This window comes from Lemur catta, chromosome 14 (genome assembly GCF_020740605.2).
Source record: "Lemur catta isolate mLemCat1 chromosome 14, mLemCat1.pri, whole genome shotgun sequence".
Taxonomy (NCBI): Eukaryota; Metazoa; Chordata; class Mammalia; order Primates; family Lemuridae; genus Lemur; species Lemur catta.
The window spans coordinates 39663657-39681599 of record NC_059141.1 but is presented as its reverse complement, the minus strand read 5'-3'; the positions used below and the strand labels follow the sequence as shown (position 1 = coordinate 39681599).

Sequence of the window (17943 nt, the reverse complement as noted above, 5' to 3'; positions counted from 1 at the left end):
TTATTATACTCTAAGTATCAATATATCAACTTGATGCTCTTTTAACAACTTTTTGAGACTCTTTTCTACTAACCATGTCAAACTGAGCACCTAGCCCTAACAAATACTTGTTGAATGAATGATAAAAGCATCAATGAACTGAAATATGAAAGCACTAAAATATAAATATATGACTAAAAACATACTGTAGATGGCATTTCCTACCAAGGTTGGCAATACTTTAATATGTTAAGAGAAAAAATATCAGATTAAAAGTCAATGTTAAAAAGTCACACATAAAAAGGACATATACTCAAAAGGGAAAGAAATTAAACTGAAAATATGGTCCTTGAGTTTCCCCAGCTGACATGGGAATGAAACCAAATTAAATCTGCACTAATCCAGGACTTTGAAATTAATGATCCTCCTCTTCCTCCTTCTTTTGTAAATAATTGAACACCAATTTGACCGACGAGAGAACTTTAAAGCCCCCGATAAAAAATGGTTCTGTTAAAAGTCATCATATCTAGACTCATTATATAATAATACATGGCTTTATTTAACATTGTAACTATTTAGGCTATTCAGAATGGTTATGAACTGTCACCTCAAATTATACTATGTACCCTAATAGAAACATGGAATTTAAATGGCAGCAGATAGTCATCAATTTTCATCAATTTTCATGTTAATTTAAGGTCCAGTTTCCTAGCAAGATGGAAAATTTTAAATTTAATATTTGTACATTCTAAGGCATATTTTATGACTAAGTTTACTTATGATAGCTCTTTTTTATAAAGTTTTCAAAAGCCTGGTTTATTGGCATAGACCATATGTATAGTCCACAAATTTCCATATATTCTACATTTATATAAAGGTTTTCCATGGAATTTCATCTCGATGTGGAGATCAAATTAATAACATGTAATCCTTTAGGCCTTCTGTGTTCCCTTTCCAGTCAATGGAAAGGAAATCTTATGCATACAGCTAAATGAATAATTTGCCATCATCTATGGTCTTTTTAGTAATCATTATATTCTGCAACAGTTGAGATATGTGTGCTATAGATTATGTTAATATGTCCTTGTAAATTATTACATGTATACAGAAGTTTAAATTGCTGAGTAGAAAAGAAATATAATTAAGATAGTTTGAAAAATCATATCTGAAGTATATTTATTATTGATTTTATTTTGTGGAATGATATTAGTTAAAAGCATGAGCTTTGGAAATAACCAAAACTGGTTCAAATCCTGACTCTTCTATTTAACAGCTATATGAAATTAGACATGTTACCTAACTTCAATAATCTTTTATTTTCACATCTGAAAAATTGAAAGTTTGAATTAGGTATTTTTTAAGGTACTTTCTAGGCCTAAAATTCTGCTTCCTTAATTCTGGTTATAAAATATAATACTACTTAAACACTCAAAGCTGTATAAACATACCAAAATGGTATAAAAGTGGTAAAATTCAGAACAAGGAAACACAGACACACATATCTAAATTGCTCATTTAGCAAAAGTTATTTGGGTTTTAATTATCTGAACAATAGTTGCTGAAATTCTCCTCCCAACCATTCATGTGAAGATAATGTTACTCTCATGTTTCAAATCCTTCCTTGGCCAATCATGTGAAAAAGTTCATGGGATACTTTTTAAATTAACCTGTCAAGATTTGGCATATTTTCCTCTCTGACCTAATCTCTTTTAACTCTTACTCTCACTCTCACCAGTCATTACTAAGCCTTTGTTGGAGTGATTTCTTATACCCAGTCTATTACTACCAATGTCATCTTTTACCCATATAGGAGATCTTCCTATATGTTTCTCTGTTAGATGAATAAAAATAAATGATAAACATCTAATCTTCAAATAAAGTTTCAAATATCACAGTTAGGAAAGATATCACACAAGAATGGGTACATTGGACCAGAGGAAGTACATCCTTAGCTGTGCTAACATTCTTCATTTCTCAATTCCATACACCAATTATACAAACGCACCCCATGCATATAAGTATACATGATAGTTTGATATACCAAGTATTAACCCTTACAGCTAACATTAATAAAACTTACTTATTCTTATTTTAGATAAGATAAAAATAAATATTAATAGAAGTTCTATTACTTTCTTCCATGGCCTAATTGATTATCTATTAAGACCTCTAGGTTTATACACATCACTTGAAGATCATTACAATATACCTATGGCATTTAGAAAAGACACTTGAAAGTCCTTACATTTGTAAAAACAATTATAACATATAATTTCCCAAGTACTAGAATACAACAGAAAAACATTAGTAAGTGATGGGTTTCAAAACATGCTACCCTAAAACATTTTAAGCTGAAGGAATTTGATAAAACAGCAGAAGCAGGTCACTCTCTGACATTCTCTGACCCTTCTCCCCCGAAGCAGATAATATGTCTCTATATCCAGAGGAAGAACATCCTTATCTCTGAACACATAGAGTCACAGAGAAGAATATGAACAAACAAGTCTTGCTAAGTTTCCCCCAGTTTATTACCATTAGATCATATCCTTTTATCCTCTAATTATATTTCTCCATGACTGTCCATTCTTCATCAAACCAAGCATAAAAAATACACAGGTTTACCCATTTCTTTGGGTCTTCATTTCCTTATGAAGGCTCTGTGTCACATAAAACTTATAGTAAATAAATCTGTATGCTTTCCTCTTGTTAATCTGCCCTTTGTTATAGAGGCCTCAGCCACCAATCTAAGATGGGAAAGATATTTTTCATCCTCTATATAGCACTCACAGACACTTAATGATAATACAAGAAGATAAAAGTCATGTTAAAAGCAATTAAATTCTAGCACCAAAATAAATTATATAACTTACATTATTAATATAACACTAGTCAATGCAAAAATATTACATTATTATTTTTTAACAAAAATTATTCTGGTTAAAATTTTCTTTCCCCTTTCTCTTTTCTTACATCACCACACTTTGCTTTTTTTAGGAGTCTTTTTTTTTTTACTTAAAAATAATGTTTTTGACATTTCACAGGAGTTCTGTGTGCTCAAAGAAAATAATAAAGAAATGTTGATAGAAATGCTGGGCAATTAGCTTTGCAAACTTACAGGTAAATGCCAGAAATTCAGCCTTTTAGGGTGCTACTGAAATTTAATTGTCAGCAATTAAATTGTCCAATTTAGCTACCTTTGATGTGGCCTATAAATAGATGCAGCTAAAAATGCTAACTCTGAATTTTCAATGTCTAGTATATACTTCTGTTCATAAAAATTTCAGAGATAATTAAAGAAACCACTGTTTAACACAATTGAGTTAGTATCACATTTCACTGCCATTTTGTCTCTCTATCAAATTCTTCTGAAGGAAACAATAAAGAACACTACAGCACTGTCAGAGAACATTATTGTGGGGAAAATAATTATTCCCTGATTAATGTGTTTTGTAAGTTTGGATTGCATATTTCAGATTTTCTTAAAGCAGTGTGATGAAAATAAGTAAATACACACACACCCCCCGTGTTAAATAGCATTATGCATGTATCCATGGAAATATATTTAAGATTTCATTAAAATATTAATATTACATGATAATGAAACTAGGTGGTTTTTGTATGTCAAAAAATTAAAATCAAAAAGTATTAATATTACAGGCAAAGAGACTGAAAAAAATTCTTCAAACTATAATAAAATCAGCAAAGAAAAAGTTCAATGGTTGATCCACATGAAGTTCTTAGAAATATCTGCAAAGCTCTGAGAAATATTTTCATAGGTAAAGATATACTTCTGTAATACATAGTGCAAAATAAAAGTTCTAGCAGAAGTGGTTCGATTGTATTTGGAACATTTATCATTATTTCAAATTTGATTATTATAAATTTTATCATTAGAATTTACAGGAGTAAAGCTTTTAGCAAAATAAGTAGTGTAAGCAGCAAATTCTAGAACCACTGCTTTTTCAGTCATTAGGCTTTCCTTTAAAAAAAAATCACTAAAAATAACAACAAAAAGAGCTACATCAAGCTATCAAGCCTCAGAGAAATTAACATTAGCTATACTGGATTATACCAGAAGAAAATACATAAAAGTAGGCCCACACACCCAGCCTTAGCACAGCCTGAAAATGTTACAGAAAAACTATATTTATTAAAATGGAAGTTTTATCTAAGCTTAAACACACTCTGCAAAAAAAAAAAAAAAGAGTATAAGCGTAAAAAAGACTAAGTCTTATGTAGGCTAGCATTCAACAAACACCCTAGTAAACATTAAGATTAGGATGTTCCAAAGGTCAAAAGAAAATCTTAGAGACATACGTCCAGTATGAAAGCCTTAAAAATAGATTTAGTGAAGATTTTAGTTTTGCTTTAGGTTCCAGTGTCATTACTCTTCTGTTAATTTAATTTCCAATAGTTCATTTATTTTATGCACTCCAGATTAAGTTGCTAAGGAGGGAAAAATTATCTCACACTACCAGTTTGAGACAGATTTTTGCCTCAGATATGTTCAATTCCACCCCTAATTTTTATCTACCTTATCATAACAACCCTATCTATTATCTATAATTGCTATTTAAGTGGTTAAACTCCCTGAACTCAATATCTCAGGTAATTTATCAAATGCATGCCAGAATACTATTTCTAAACACCAATGCATCTGGTGGCAGGCTTTACGGTGGCAAGTGAGTTGATATACATCAATTGTACAGCTACATCTGCTGGCAGGCTTTAAGTCAGAATCCGACACTTATTTTAGTCTGTGCATGGCCCACCCATTATTTTATTTACCGCTTCCATTCACATCTCTTTCCTGCACTCCACACTTATCTCAGTCACAGTTTTAGTGAACCCACAAGCTAACCCTAGCAAAAATGAATCAAAAACAAACGTCACTGGAGAGCTTCTTTGAAAAGGGGGAAAGATCCAACGATGAGACATTAGAAGACACTGTGACTGCCAACAAAATGAAAGTTGCATTTAAAAGAAAATACCAAGACTCCTACTTCAATTACGGGTTCACTGCAACAGGTGATTCATATTCTCCAAGCATACTTTGTATAGTATGTGGCAACCGGCTATCAAATGAAGCCATGAAACCTTCAAAACTGCTTTGCCACATGGAGACCAAGCACCCGGCATTAAAAGACCTTTGGAGTTTTTCAAAAGAAAAAAATGTGAACACGAAGAAGCAATTATTGACAGCCACCACTTCACAAATGCATCTGCCCTGAGAGCATCATTCTTAGCGGCTAACCGCACTGCTAAAGCTAAGAAGCCCTTTACTGTTGGTGAAGAGTTGATCCTGCCTGCTGCTAAGGACATTTGCAGTGAACTTTCAGCAGCAGCTGCAGTTCAAAACGTGGCATGTGTTTCTCTTTCGGCTAGCACCATAACTAGACGAACTGATGAAACAGCAGAGGATATTGAGGCACAATTGTTAGACCGAATGAATGGGTCACCATGGTACACAATCCAGGTTGAGGAGTCTACTGATGTTGACAACAAGGCACCAATGCTTATTTTTGTGCAGTATATTTTTCAGGAGGGTATGTATGCGTGAGGATATGGTATGTGCACTTTGTTGCCAACCAACACCACAGCTGCAGAACTATTCAAGCTGTTAAATGATTACACATAAGGAAAACTGAATTGGTCATTTTGTGTCAGTATATGCATGGACAGAGTGGCTGTCATGACTGGACAGCTTTCTGGTTTCACTACTTGGGTCAATGAGGTTGCTTCTAATGTGAGTCTATGCACTGTGTCATCCATAGAGAAATGCTGGCTAGCCAAAAACTGTCACCTGAACTAAATGTTTTGCAGGATGTCATTAAAATGATCAACCACATTAAAGTACGTGCCCCTAACTCACATCTGTACACAAAGCTCTGTGAGGAGATGGACGCAGAGCACACATGTCTTCTCTTATACACAGAAGTAAGATGGTAGATCACTGGCCAGAGTTTTTGAGTTATGAGAGCCACTCCAGAGATTTCTTTCAGAAAAACAGTCACCACTGGCAGCATATTTCAGTGACACAGAATGGGTTGCAAAACTTGCTTACTTGTATGACATATTCAACCTGCTCAGCAAACTCAATCTGTTACTTCAGGGGAGAACAACAACTGTGTGCAAGTCAGCAGATAAAGCGGCTGCACTCAAAGCCAAATGGGAATTATGGGGGCGAAAAGTGAACACTGAGATTTTTGACATGTTTCAAACATTAGCAGAGATTTTGAAAGAGACTGAGCCAGAGCCTTCTCTCCCCCAGCTGGCGCATGATCACCTAACTCAGCTTTCAAAAGAGTTTGAACAGTACTTCCTAACCACAAAAGACCCCCAAACTGGGAAGGAATGGATCTGCGACCCAGTATAAATAACCCAGCTGAATCGACTTTGTCTATGCTAAAAGAGGATCAACATCTTGAGATTGCAAATGATATGAAGGTGGCCTTAAAAGTATGTTTGAAACAACTTCAAATCTCCATAGGTTCCAGATTAAAGTCAAGGCAGAATATCCTGAGATTGCCACAAAAGCACTGCAAAGCCTACTTCCATTTCCAACATCCTCTCTTCGTGAGGCAGGGTTTTCTGCAGTGACAGCAGTCAAAATGAGATTACAGAGTAGAATGGATGTAAGCAACACACTTTGGGTGTCACTGTCTCCCATCACCCCCAGATGTGACCATCTAGTTGCAGGAAAATAAGTTCAGGGCTCCCACTGTTCCTGCATTATGGTGAGTTGCATAATTATTTCATTATATATGACAACATAATAATGATAGAAATAAAGTGCACAATAAATGTAATGCACTTGAATCATCCTGAAACCATCCCCTCTGGCCCCCCGCCACCCCATCTGTGGAAAAACTGTCTTCCATGAAACCTGCCCCTGATGCCCAAAAGGCTGGGGACTGCTGTTCTAGGAGATAAATTTTGAGAACCACTGACCAATGATTTAAAATTCATTTAACAGAGAAGTGATTAAGGGGTTCATCAAACATCATTAACTTCCTTTTTAATTATTTTAAACTATTTTTAAAACAATAATACAAACAGCATATACTAAATTATGCCGTATTATGTGATTTTGGGTAAACACCAAAACTTTGCCTGCTACCTCAGAGCAGAAAATGGCACAATGAATGAAAAGGTGTGGCTCTGTGTCACGTGTGTGTGTTTAAATTCAAGCCAGCAAGTATATGCTCAAGTGCAATTTTGCAAACACATGTACTTGCAGGCAGACCTCAATTAGTTGTGGGTTATTCTAACTTTGGAATAAAGTTATACTTTTCCCAGTATAGGTAATGAAATAATTACCTATAAAACTAGAAATGGATCTCTAGTTAAAAATGGGGAATATTAAACAAATTTAACATGGATGTATTGTGACTAATTTGGCTCGAGATGTATTAAGTCTTACTATTAACTAGTACCAGTTGATTTTTCAGCTAATATCAACCACACTGGCAACTATGTTCAAAGGGAAATACATACAGTGGAAGCTCCCAGAAATAGTCACTCAAAGCTAAAATACAGTGACAGTCATCTGTCATTAGGATTTACATTATAGTGATAAAAACTGACAGGTTTTCAATGGGTTTTATATGATAAAATAGTGCAAAATAGTAATATAGTCTCTGACAAGTTACACAATTTTGCAACAAAACATTAAGGGGCTGATACAATTGCAAATTTGACAATTATAATGTACTCAGAACAAAACCATATTACCTAAGAAAAAAAGCATCCATAAATAGAGAAAAAAGCTTATTCAATCCTGCATTTCTGATATTATAACAACAAATATGTTAAATGAGTAACCTATTGTCAAAAAGCTGAAATAAAACATTGGTACATTTCTGAAAATACAGAGAATACAAAAATCACTCACCATATACACTTGACTGATTAATTCAAATGTTAAGATTATGTAAAATCTTTCCAATTTAACTGAATGAAAATATGAATATGGCATATCCATTTGCAAAAACTTTTCAAATAGGTAAATTCAAAAATGGTAAAACAACATACAATGGAGAAAAAAATTTTAATGTCTAAGTCATTTTAACATACTATCAACACTAACACACTATCAATTTTTAACACACTATCAACTATCAACACTAACACACTATCAATTTTTAACAAACTATCAACTAAAATTTCAGAAATATTGAAATCATTTTATTAAAGGAAATAAATAAAATTAAAAAACTCAGGAATGGTAGCTCCTATAAAAGTTGTTGCTAGATTTCGTCAAGTAATAGCTGTATACTAATATGGATTAGAGATTAGATATCAAGATATTTCAAAATAATTCTGGATAATCACATACAAACTATCCATTAAATTGAAGTTGTTGGGTATTTTTCCTGAGCTAATTATAATTTTACAAACAGGAAATTTCAAAATTTATTTTTCATGCTAAATTCAGCTGAGTGTCCGGAAGCAAGGTATAAATATTTCAAAAATAAGCCAAGAAATGAATTTTTTCTTAATTAAAAAGCTTTGATAAATGTCTCAAATATAAATAACTAGGGGAAACCAATTTGATTATCTAGCTCTTTAATAAGCTGAAAAAAACTGAATTTGACAATATAATCACAATGTTACCAAGCTTATAAATGCAGATAAATTTTCAGTAATGAAACTGATTCTTACAGATTCATCATACAAGTAAAATAAATTAACTGTTCTGAATTTTAACAGAGATCAGCATAAAAGTGTGAGTTTTTTAAAAAATATGTCATCAACAAATATCTCAGAATGTTACATGATACACTATTTTATCACTGAAAAAATGTACTGACAGATCAATCAATTCTACTGCTTCCCTCCAACTGGAACATTTATTCTTTCATGAATCAACTTTGAAAAAAAAAAAATTTACTATTTCTCTGTAAAGCTGGATCTGCTTATTTGAAGCATATCCCAAGAAAGAAAAATGTTTTAAAATATTACAATTTGCCACTACTTATTTGTATGAACAAGAATTTTCTACATAAGTTCAGCATAATCCTTGATGCCAAAAAAATAGAGTTTTCTACATACAAGGCAATAAAAACATAATAGCAACTTTCAAGCCTAACTGCCAACTTAAATTTCCTGCTATGCCACTGACTGACTTCATTTGAAAAATGCTGTTAGTATGAAATTACAGGACACACACACACACACACACACACACAATCATAATATACTACTTTTTACTTGTTACATGGAATTCTCCAAAAAAAATTTTTTTAAATAAAGGTTCTTTACATGTTAGAAAGTTTGAAATCTACTAAGAAGATAAATACAAATCTTAAGCATGCTATAACTTAGCCCTAAATATCTTTCAGTTTAATTTCCCACCAGGCACACTTTTTTCTCCAGCAATACCAAATGCTATGTATTCCCAGAAAATACATGATATTATGCTTATAGATATGCTCTTATTTCTGCTGTAAATGCCCCTCTCCCACTTCTGGAGAAATTTTACTTTACTTTTAATACCCAGATAAATGTTGCTTCCCAGACTCCAGACAGAATTAACTACTTTCTCCTCTAAATTCCATTATGTTACTGATCACATATTATATTTATCTATTTAAATATATTGTCTCCCAAAATATATTGTCTCCCTAAATCCTTTGAATGTAGAATCCAAGTTACATTCATTCTTGCATCCTTTTTTTCCCTGATCTTGATATACAGTCTAAAGGTGGAATGCATGTACTAATAAACAGTAAAAATAGGTAAGTAAAAGAATAAAAGGAAACAAAGTGAAAACTCGCAAAGTCTGGTCCCTATAAATTACTCATTGATAAGAATAGAATGGCACTGTCCTCTAGCTAGTGCTACTTAAAAGTGTGGTCTACCCACAGGCAATAGTCTGCAAACTATTAATATTTATCAGTCTACAGTGAAATAAATATAAAAATTAGGATTAAGCATTTAGAAACTTTTAAAAGAATTTAAGTGATTTTCATGTCTGTTGAATCCTTTTGTATCATTTTAATTTCATTTTTCTAGTAATTCTTTTTTTATATTTTTATTAAGTATCAGTGACAGGTTGAAAATTTGTTTTTAAAAGGGGGTCCTTTACCACAGATAGCTTGAGATAGACTATGGAAGACTATGAATAAGACTTTGACTCTTTTTTAATGAGAGTTTGGTTTAGGAGGAAGAATATGATATCCATATAAATTTCTGTAATATAATATCAATATAACTAAACACATTTCTCAAAGTTTATACCATTATCTTTGACACTTTAAAACACATCTGTTAATAGAATCATAAGTGTACCGAGAACACCTGTGCATAAACAGCATTTCTTTCTAAACTTATTTATATGAAGGCTAGATTTCAAATTAAAATTAGGGTTTGTTTCTCTCCCTGCCTATCAGACTTTATGCTATCAGATGGCATAAAGGGCCACCCATCTTTGACCCCACACAGAGATAACTTATTGCCCAGTAACATCAGTCAGCTTTCTACAGCTATATGCCTGATCTGCATAATCTCAAAACCCTGGAAATATATAAAAGCAAAACGAGCATACTATCTTTTAAAGAAATTCTCCTTTCAATATTTTTATTCCCATCAAGAGAGATTAACTTATGTTTTCGATCTTTTACATTACATGTTGGCAAACCTTTCCTATAAAGAGTCACACAGTATTTTAAGGTTTGTGGGCTATATGGTCTGTCACAGCTACTCAGCCCTGCTGCTGTGGCATGACAGTAGCCATAGACAATACATAAACAAATGGGCATAGCTGTATTCCAATAAAATTTTACTTACAAAAATGGGCAGCATTTGGCCCAGGGACCACAACTCGCAGACCTCTGTTTTACATCATAGATATAACTTTAAAATGCAGTTATTAAGAAGCTATCACATAGTAGATGCTCAAAAACTATAGGATTCTTGTTGGCATTTATTATCAGCTTCTAAAATGTTGAAAACTCATCAACATTCAGGCTCATGGAAGATGAGACATGATTTTTCAAGAAAATCAGAATATACTGAAAAATATTTTTTTGTGCCTTGCCTTTAATGGCATATGTCTAGAAAAGCTATAATAAGCCTTTCATGCTATTATTAGATAGCAACATTCCCACAGGTTACAGAAAACAAAAGGTAGGATTTGTTTACACTAGTTGCCACAACCACTACAACAATTAGTATATATGCAAAATCCACATGAAGTAGCCCATTTTAAATGAAACACAAATATGGCCCATATAATCATAATATATCAAACAAAACTAACTGCAATTCTAAGTATGATGCTCTTTGTTCAACTCACATCTGTTAAGCAGCTTCGAAATATAGAGCTCTTGTTTCCAACAACAACAAACCTGGATTGTAGATTTATTTCATCTTTGGAGTTCAAAGTGAGCCCTCCCCAGGATGTGATCACTCCTTTCCTTCGAAGGATGAGATACAAAGTTCATTAGAGGTCACTCTAAAACCAAAGTCAAATCCTAACCATTCCTTTTCACTTAAGTTCCAGTCTCCCTAGTGAAATATATATTTCAATGAGCAGTTCTTCTCCCCATTCTAGAACTCTTTTCCCCAGAACACAAGAAGAATTGCTGAATGTTTATTGTAAGTTTCTAAGAGGTCTCTTAATGTTAGATTCCAAACATCTTAACATAACTCAAATGTTCTTTTCACTTTATACTAATCCCTCTAAAATGTCTCCTAAGATTCCAACACTACCTTTATGGAGAAGAATCAAAATTCACTATTTCACCAACCCCTCTACAGCATCAAATTGTTGGTTTTATATAGTAATGATTCTCAACGTATTATATTATCATCAGAATTTGAGTAGCTTTTGAGATGTAGGAATGAAGAAAAAGAAGAGCCTAAAAAGAATATGTGGGTTCTCTTGTGGTGATCCACACTGAAACAATAATGACAAAGCAGTATATAATATACTTCTGGAAATATGATATCTATGAGAGAAGGAAGTGCCCCTAGAAAAGGGCTCAGGACTTACTTGGATATCCACTGAGACCTAAAAATCTGAGACTCAAAAAAATTAATGTCATTATGATGTTTAAATATTATTTCCTTCCTCTTTTTTTCTTTCCTGTAAATGATTCTTCTGATTTCCCAGTCTCAAAAAGTTAATCCTGATCACTTTCTATTTTGCCTGAAAATTCAATCACAAATTCTAATTATTTTGGAAGTTTTTTCTTTTTTTGGTCATTGAGGCTGGAGTGCAGTGGTCCAATCACAGTTCACTACACCCTCAAGCTCCTGAGCTCAGGCCATCCTCCTGCCTCAGCTTTCCAAGCAGCTAAGACTACAACCACATGCCACCACATCTGGCTAACTTTTTTATTTTTTTGTAGACATGGGGTCTCAAACTCCTGGCCTCCAGCGTTCCTCCACCTTGGCCTCCCAAAGAATATTTCAGATTTCTTTTACACTATTTACAGTCACTACTCTTAACATATGCAGAACATGCTGAAGCGATCTACCTATTTTTTCTGCCTAGACTCTCCTACTCTTCTACACATTGGTGCTGAAAGTCTTCCCCATACACTGACTTTACTTCTCAAACAAACACGTATAAAATATAGCTTGCTCAATAAGATAGTTTAACTACTGCCTAGTAATAAAAAAATATTTTAAACAGTTAAAGAATAAGGCATATATTTAGGGCAGTAAAAATAGAATTTAAATAATTAATAAAAGATAAAAATATTCTTATAAAGAAATTTAACAGAAATGGAAAATAAACCCAAGAAAGAGACACGTTCTACAAGGTAAAACTTGAATTATGCATCTACTAAGGGCAGAGAAGGAAAACCAGAAAAACAGAAACTAGGATTATGCTTGCTACAGTAAGTGATGCAGCTGCTGTTATTACCAAAGCCCAGGATAAAATATAAAAGTAATCAGGAAAGCACGTTCACATAAGTTAGAGGGAAAAGTAAAATTAGGCCTAAATGAGGAGGGAATATCAGTGGGAATAAAATCAAGTGATTTGTAAGGTTTTTAAATGGTGTTCTTATAGTGTGAATTTCTGACCTGCCTACTTTAGCAACAAAGCAAGTTGCCAGTGTTACTACTTATGACACATCAGTCATTCTACCACTGGAGGGAGTCTGGTCACATATGTTTTGATGTGACTTTTACTCTAGTAACTTCTTGGTCTTCTCTGGGAATGAATTAGAACCCCTACCAAGAATATGAATTGGTTTAACATAACCTGATGGTTTTAAAGGTTTTTGTTTGTTTCTTTTAGTTTTTATCTTTGTTTTGTTTCATACTAATAACAATTTATAGTATCTCTATAGTCATATCTGAGTCAAAGAAATTAATCAAGAGGTCATATGTCCTAGTACAGATCTATCCTTGGAAAAAATTAATAAAGAAAAACATTTAAATTAAGAACAAAGAAGGGCCGTAAGACAAATACCTACCCAGAGTAGGTATCAAGCTCAAAAGGCACATGAAAAACAACAAACAGAAGATTTGAACTAGAAGCTGAAAACAGCTTTTTGGACTAAGGTTAAAAAGGATATTACTGATAGGATGGTAAAACAGAAGCAAGAGATAAGGGTACTATAACAGTGACTTTTAAATTTGCTATTCTTTAAAATTCAGAATTTCCAGATTCCATTAATTACTCAATGAAGCTGAGGTGATTTCCTAACTAAACAACACATAACTGAAATTATGAAAAACAACAAATACCTAACATTGCCAAAAAAAAAAAGAAATAAAAGACAGTAGTTCAACTCAAGAAGGTATGTGAAGAATAATATTCTCCAATTCACAAATTCTCCATTCACAATAATTGTTACCCTATTTCATATCAAGACTTGTGATAAATGCTATATAAGAAATACTTTATGCACTTATTTCAACAATCCTACAGGATTGACACTGCTATACCCATTTTACATGAGAAAGCTTAAGACTAAAAAGGTTAATTAATTTGCCTACGGTTACACATCTACCAAGAGTCAATATTCTAACAGGTCGGTCTGATCTAAAATGGTATTATCACTAAGCTATACTGCATGTCAGTCAGATTGAGTAATGACTACCTTATACTCTTGTAATAAAGACTATTAAAGGTAATAGTTATGAGTACTCCTCCCAGATGTTTGCTTCAGAAAATGTCATTAAGAATTATCTAATATACCTCTGTGCCACTAAGCATTTCTGTTACTTTATGTTTCCAAAGTTAAAATCTATTTAATTCACATGTCATAAGCATAAAGAAGATCTCAACTGATTTATAATTTAAATAGATATCCACATTCAAAGTAATCTATCATTTTAAATATGTAAAAGGGAAAAAACCTTTTATTTTTTCTTTTTCTCCACAGGACTATTGTTAGAGACAAAGACAGGGAAAATATGTCAGCTTCTGTCTGTGCAATGTCTTTAAAATGTGTTCCCTTGATGATTAGTATCATAAACTCCATAAACCGTATCTACACAGTCATAAAACGCCCTAATCGTAGAAATAATAATTGTGAAAGCTAGGAAGCCTTGGGGGTAAATTTAAGTGCTATAAAACAAATTAATTTTGTATTTTCTTCTTTACTATAACAAGGGTGCAGGTAGCTTATATACATGTAAGGCAACATGTAGATAAATCTTTCCCTTTCAGCAAGGAAATAAAGCTTTCTAATATATATGATAAAAAGATGGAAAGCAGAAGTAATGTAGAATTCTATGGGGGTGGGGTAAGGGGATGTTTTGTGAAGGTCCGAAGTATCTACACGAAGAAACAAACTGGAAATTGGTTCCCATACTACTGATGCTTCCAGATGAGAATTTTTTTTTCTCCTTCAATTTTTTTGAAAAGTCATAATAAAATTACATTATGTATGCAACTTGAGTATACTTCAGCACAGCAGAGATGGAGGAACAAATGCTCTCTTTTACTTGCCATAGGAATTAGTAGAAACCACTAGATCTATAGTGTATCTTCAGAAGGTTTCCTCATAGTCTATCCAGAATCCTCATTTTTAACTACAAGTAACACCTAGGCAGGGACCATATACTAGTAACCAAAGAACACACGCCTAGAAAAGATATCCATGAGGTAATGTGTGTGTATATAAGAATCATGTTGCTTAATTAAAAAAAAACAATTATATGACTACATGGACTCTAACCCATATTCTTCAGACTATTGAATATTTTGAGAAATTATGAAAAAAGAAACATTGTGAATTCTTACTGAGAATGTAAACATCAATTTATAGGAAAATATCCAAGTAACAGGCAAAAACATAAAAGAGAAGACCCAAGGAAACATAAGAGAGACACAGGTAGGTTCACCAGCAGCTATGGTTCTTAGTCAATACAATACACAAAACATCATAAAATTAAAAACATCTATGAGAGGAAAGGGTAAAATCTGGAAATGTACACTTAACAATAATAATATAGTTTCCCCATTCTATTTTATTCTACTTCCAAGGAATTCATGTTTCTCTCATTTTTTCCATCACCAAACTAATAGTAGAGTAAAATAAGGTAAGAAACGACAAACAAATGTATTTCTATTACAAAATTATGAAAATACAGCTCTTATTATATACATAAGCACATAAACATCTGCCACATATTCTGCCACATTCTTGTCTATGTTATATATTTATAAAAGTAAAATAATGAGAATTAAGAGGAAGGAAAGTGAAAGGAAGTAAAAGAAGTGAAGGGAGCAAATAGCATCCAGCTGAAAATTTCTCAATATAAAATGATACCAAATAAGATGTGGTTGACAAATTTAATGCAAAACTTTATAAATTATTATGTAAAAACATTACCCCCCCAAAACTATTCCTATGAAGCCGACTTAATACTTTTGGAATTGACATGTAAGATAGAATCACAAAAAAATGTTAAGTATTTAAAGTCACTAAAGAAGGTATTTCCAAATTTTTCCACATCTTCTAATAGAAGAGCCAGCCCTTTATATTCATTGGTATAAGCTCTTTTATAAAATAAAACCCTCTTTAATTAGTCTATGTTAAATTAATTAGAAGTCTGCAAATAGTAATTTTAATTTTCATAGATAACTGGTTAATGCCAGCATCCCCCCCAAATTAAACATTACATAATTTACTCATTTTGTAGGATTCATAAAGTGAACAAAAACAACTAAAAAATATTACCACAATAAAATAGCTACTACTTTAGGAGAAGAGACCACAGTAAATACAGCATTATTTTTTCATTAACTATTTAATCTATTAACTCTGTGAACTTCATAAAAAAGAAAACTTTATTTTCCCTAATATCTTTGAGATACATGGTAAATGCAATTTTAAGTATTGATATTACTGAGTTCTGAAGAATAACAATGAATTGCCTGTTTCCAATTACTACAGAAATGAGCCTTTGAGAAATCACTGAAGTAAATAAAAATGAAATCTACTTTTATTAGAATTTTAGTTTTCTCTCAAATATAAGAAAACCAAAATATTTACAATTTACAACAGTAACTACAAAAAATCATTTCATGAAAGTATATAAACTAAAATCCAAATGACTTCTTATATGCCATATTAAAAATAACTTTTACCATCTAATCATGCAAGCTTATATATGGAATATATATAAAAAATGATGAAAATTTTTTAGATGCCATAAATAAGTGCACTTGCTATGGTGACAAAAAGAGTCTAAGAATAAAAGATAAATAAGCTGCCTCTGCAAGGGTATTTATTCATACTACATCTGTTTCAGAAATTAAAGTGGCTTTGGTTTCAAAAGTTTGAATTTTGTTTTCAAAATTATTAAATGTTTGTATTAATAAATACAAAATTCACTAATAAACACAAATTTGGGACTCCCTTGACCCAAACGTACTGAATAGCAATGCCTAACCAAGTCATTACCATTTAAATGACTCTGGAAACAAGACCTCTGCTCCCTATTTGGATTACACTGATAAAATTTATGACCTTACTGTAAGCATATTAGTATCTCTAAAAAACTTTGGCTAAAAAATGTTTTACAATCTACATACAGTTAAATATTAATTTCGTTTATAATCGAAAGTGTTCAAGGCCATCCTCACAACATGCAAATCATTTTCCTTTGTCAGATGTAGAATTTCACAATTATTTGGCCAACCAGTTACTAATCAGATGACTTCTTTACAAATGAAGTTTTAGTCCACCTTACTGAAATAGCATGAACTCTCCAACTAGTCCAACTAGCACACAAGCTCCTTAACTACCCACACTGCACAGAGCACTGCCATACCTCTTTAACGCTCAGACCTGTGTCCCATCAATTGCCTTCTTCAGGAGACTGCCAACTTTAACAATAGAACGAACCGCATAACCTCAACACACAATGGTGCGTACTCGCCGCATATTCTGAGTCACAGCAGATATAGTCGGTCAATTCCTTTACAGATTTTTTGACAGTCTGAACCACGAAGCTCGTGTCTGTCCTTGGTGCTGAAATTGTACTGTTTTTCTGCTCTCGCACTGAAAAACTGTCACCTGATCCCAATTTGGGAGGATAAAAAGACTTCTTAATTGGGGGAGTCTGAAGATGGGAGGTCTAAAAAGGAAATTATAAGTTTCTGGACAGCGAATGCTAACTAGTTAGTGTGTGTTGGGGGGAGGGAGTTGCTAGAAGCATCCAGAGGGCATTTTCCCTTCGGAGCCAGGAGACCCCGGGAATCGGACTGCGGCAAGGATTGCAAATGCCCGGTCGGGGCAGGAGCCGCGGGCGCGAACGCCGGGCGGGCGACGGCTGCGAGGGGCGCCGCGGCTGCGGACGACGACCACTTTCCGCACCGAGGAGCGAGCCCCGGGGTCCTTTTGTTTCTGGGCTAAGGGCAGGGCGGGGGGCGGCGGGGAGTCCGCACCTCCCTTTATTTGCACAGGGGGGACAACAAAAGACCCCGGCGCCCGGGCGGACGGCGTCGGCAGAGCCAGAGCGGCCCCGGCGCCTCGGCGCGGCTCCGTC

At 33.5% G+C, this 17943-nt stretch overlaps 1 protein-coding gene across 1 annotated transcript in view; it reads right to left on the bottom strand.

Annotated features, from left to right (window-relative positions):
* The window catches only part of PHYHIPL (phytanoyl-CoA 2-hydroxylase interacting protein like), a 60680-nt gene that overhangs the window by 42340 nt on the left and 397 nt on the right, over positions 1 to 17943 (bottom strand). The window lies entirely within an intron of this gene.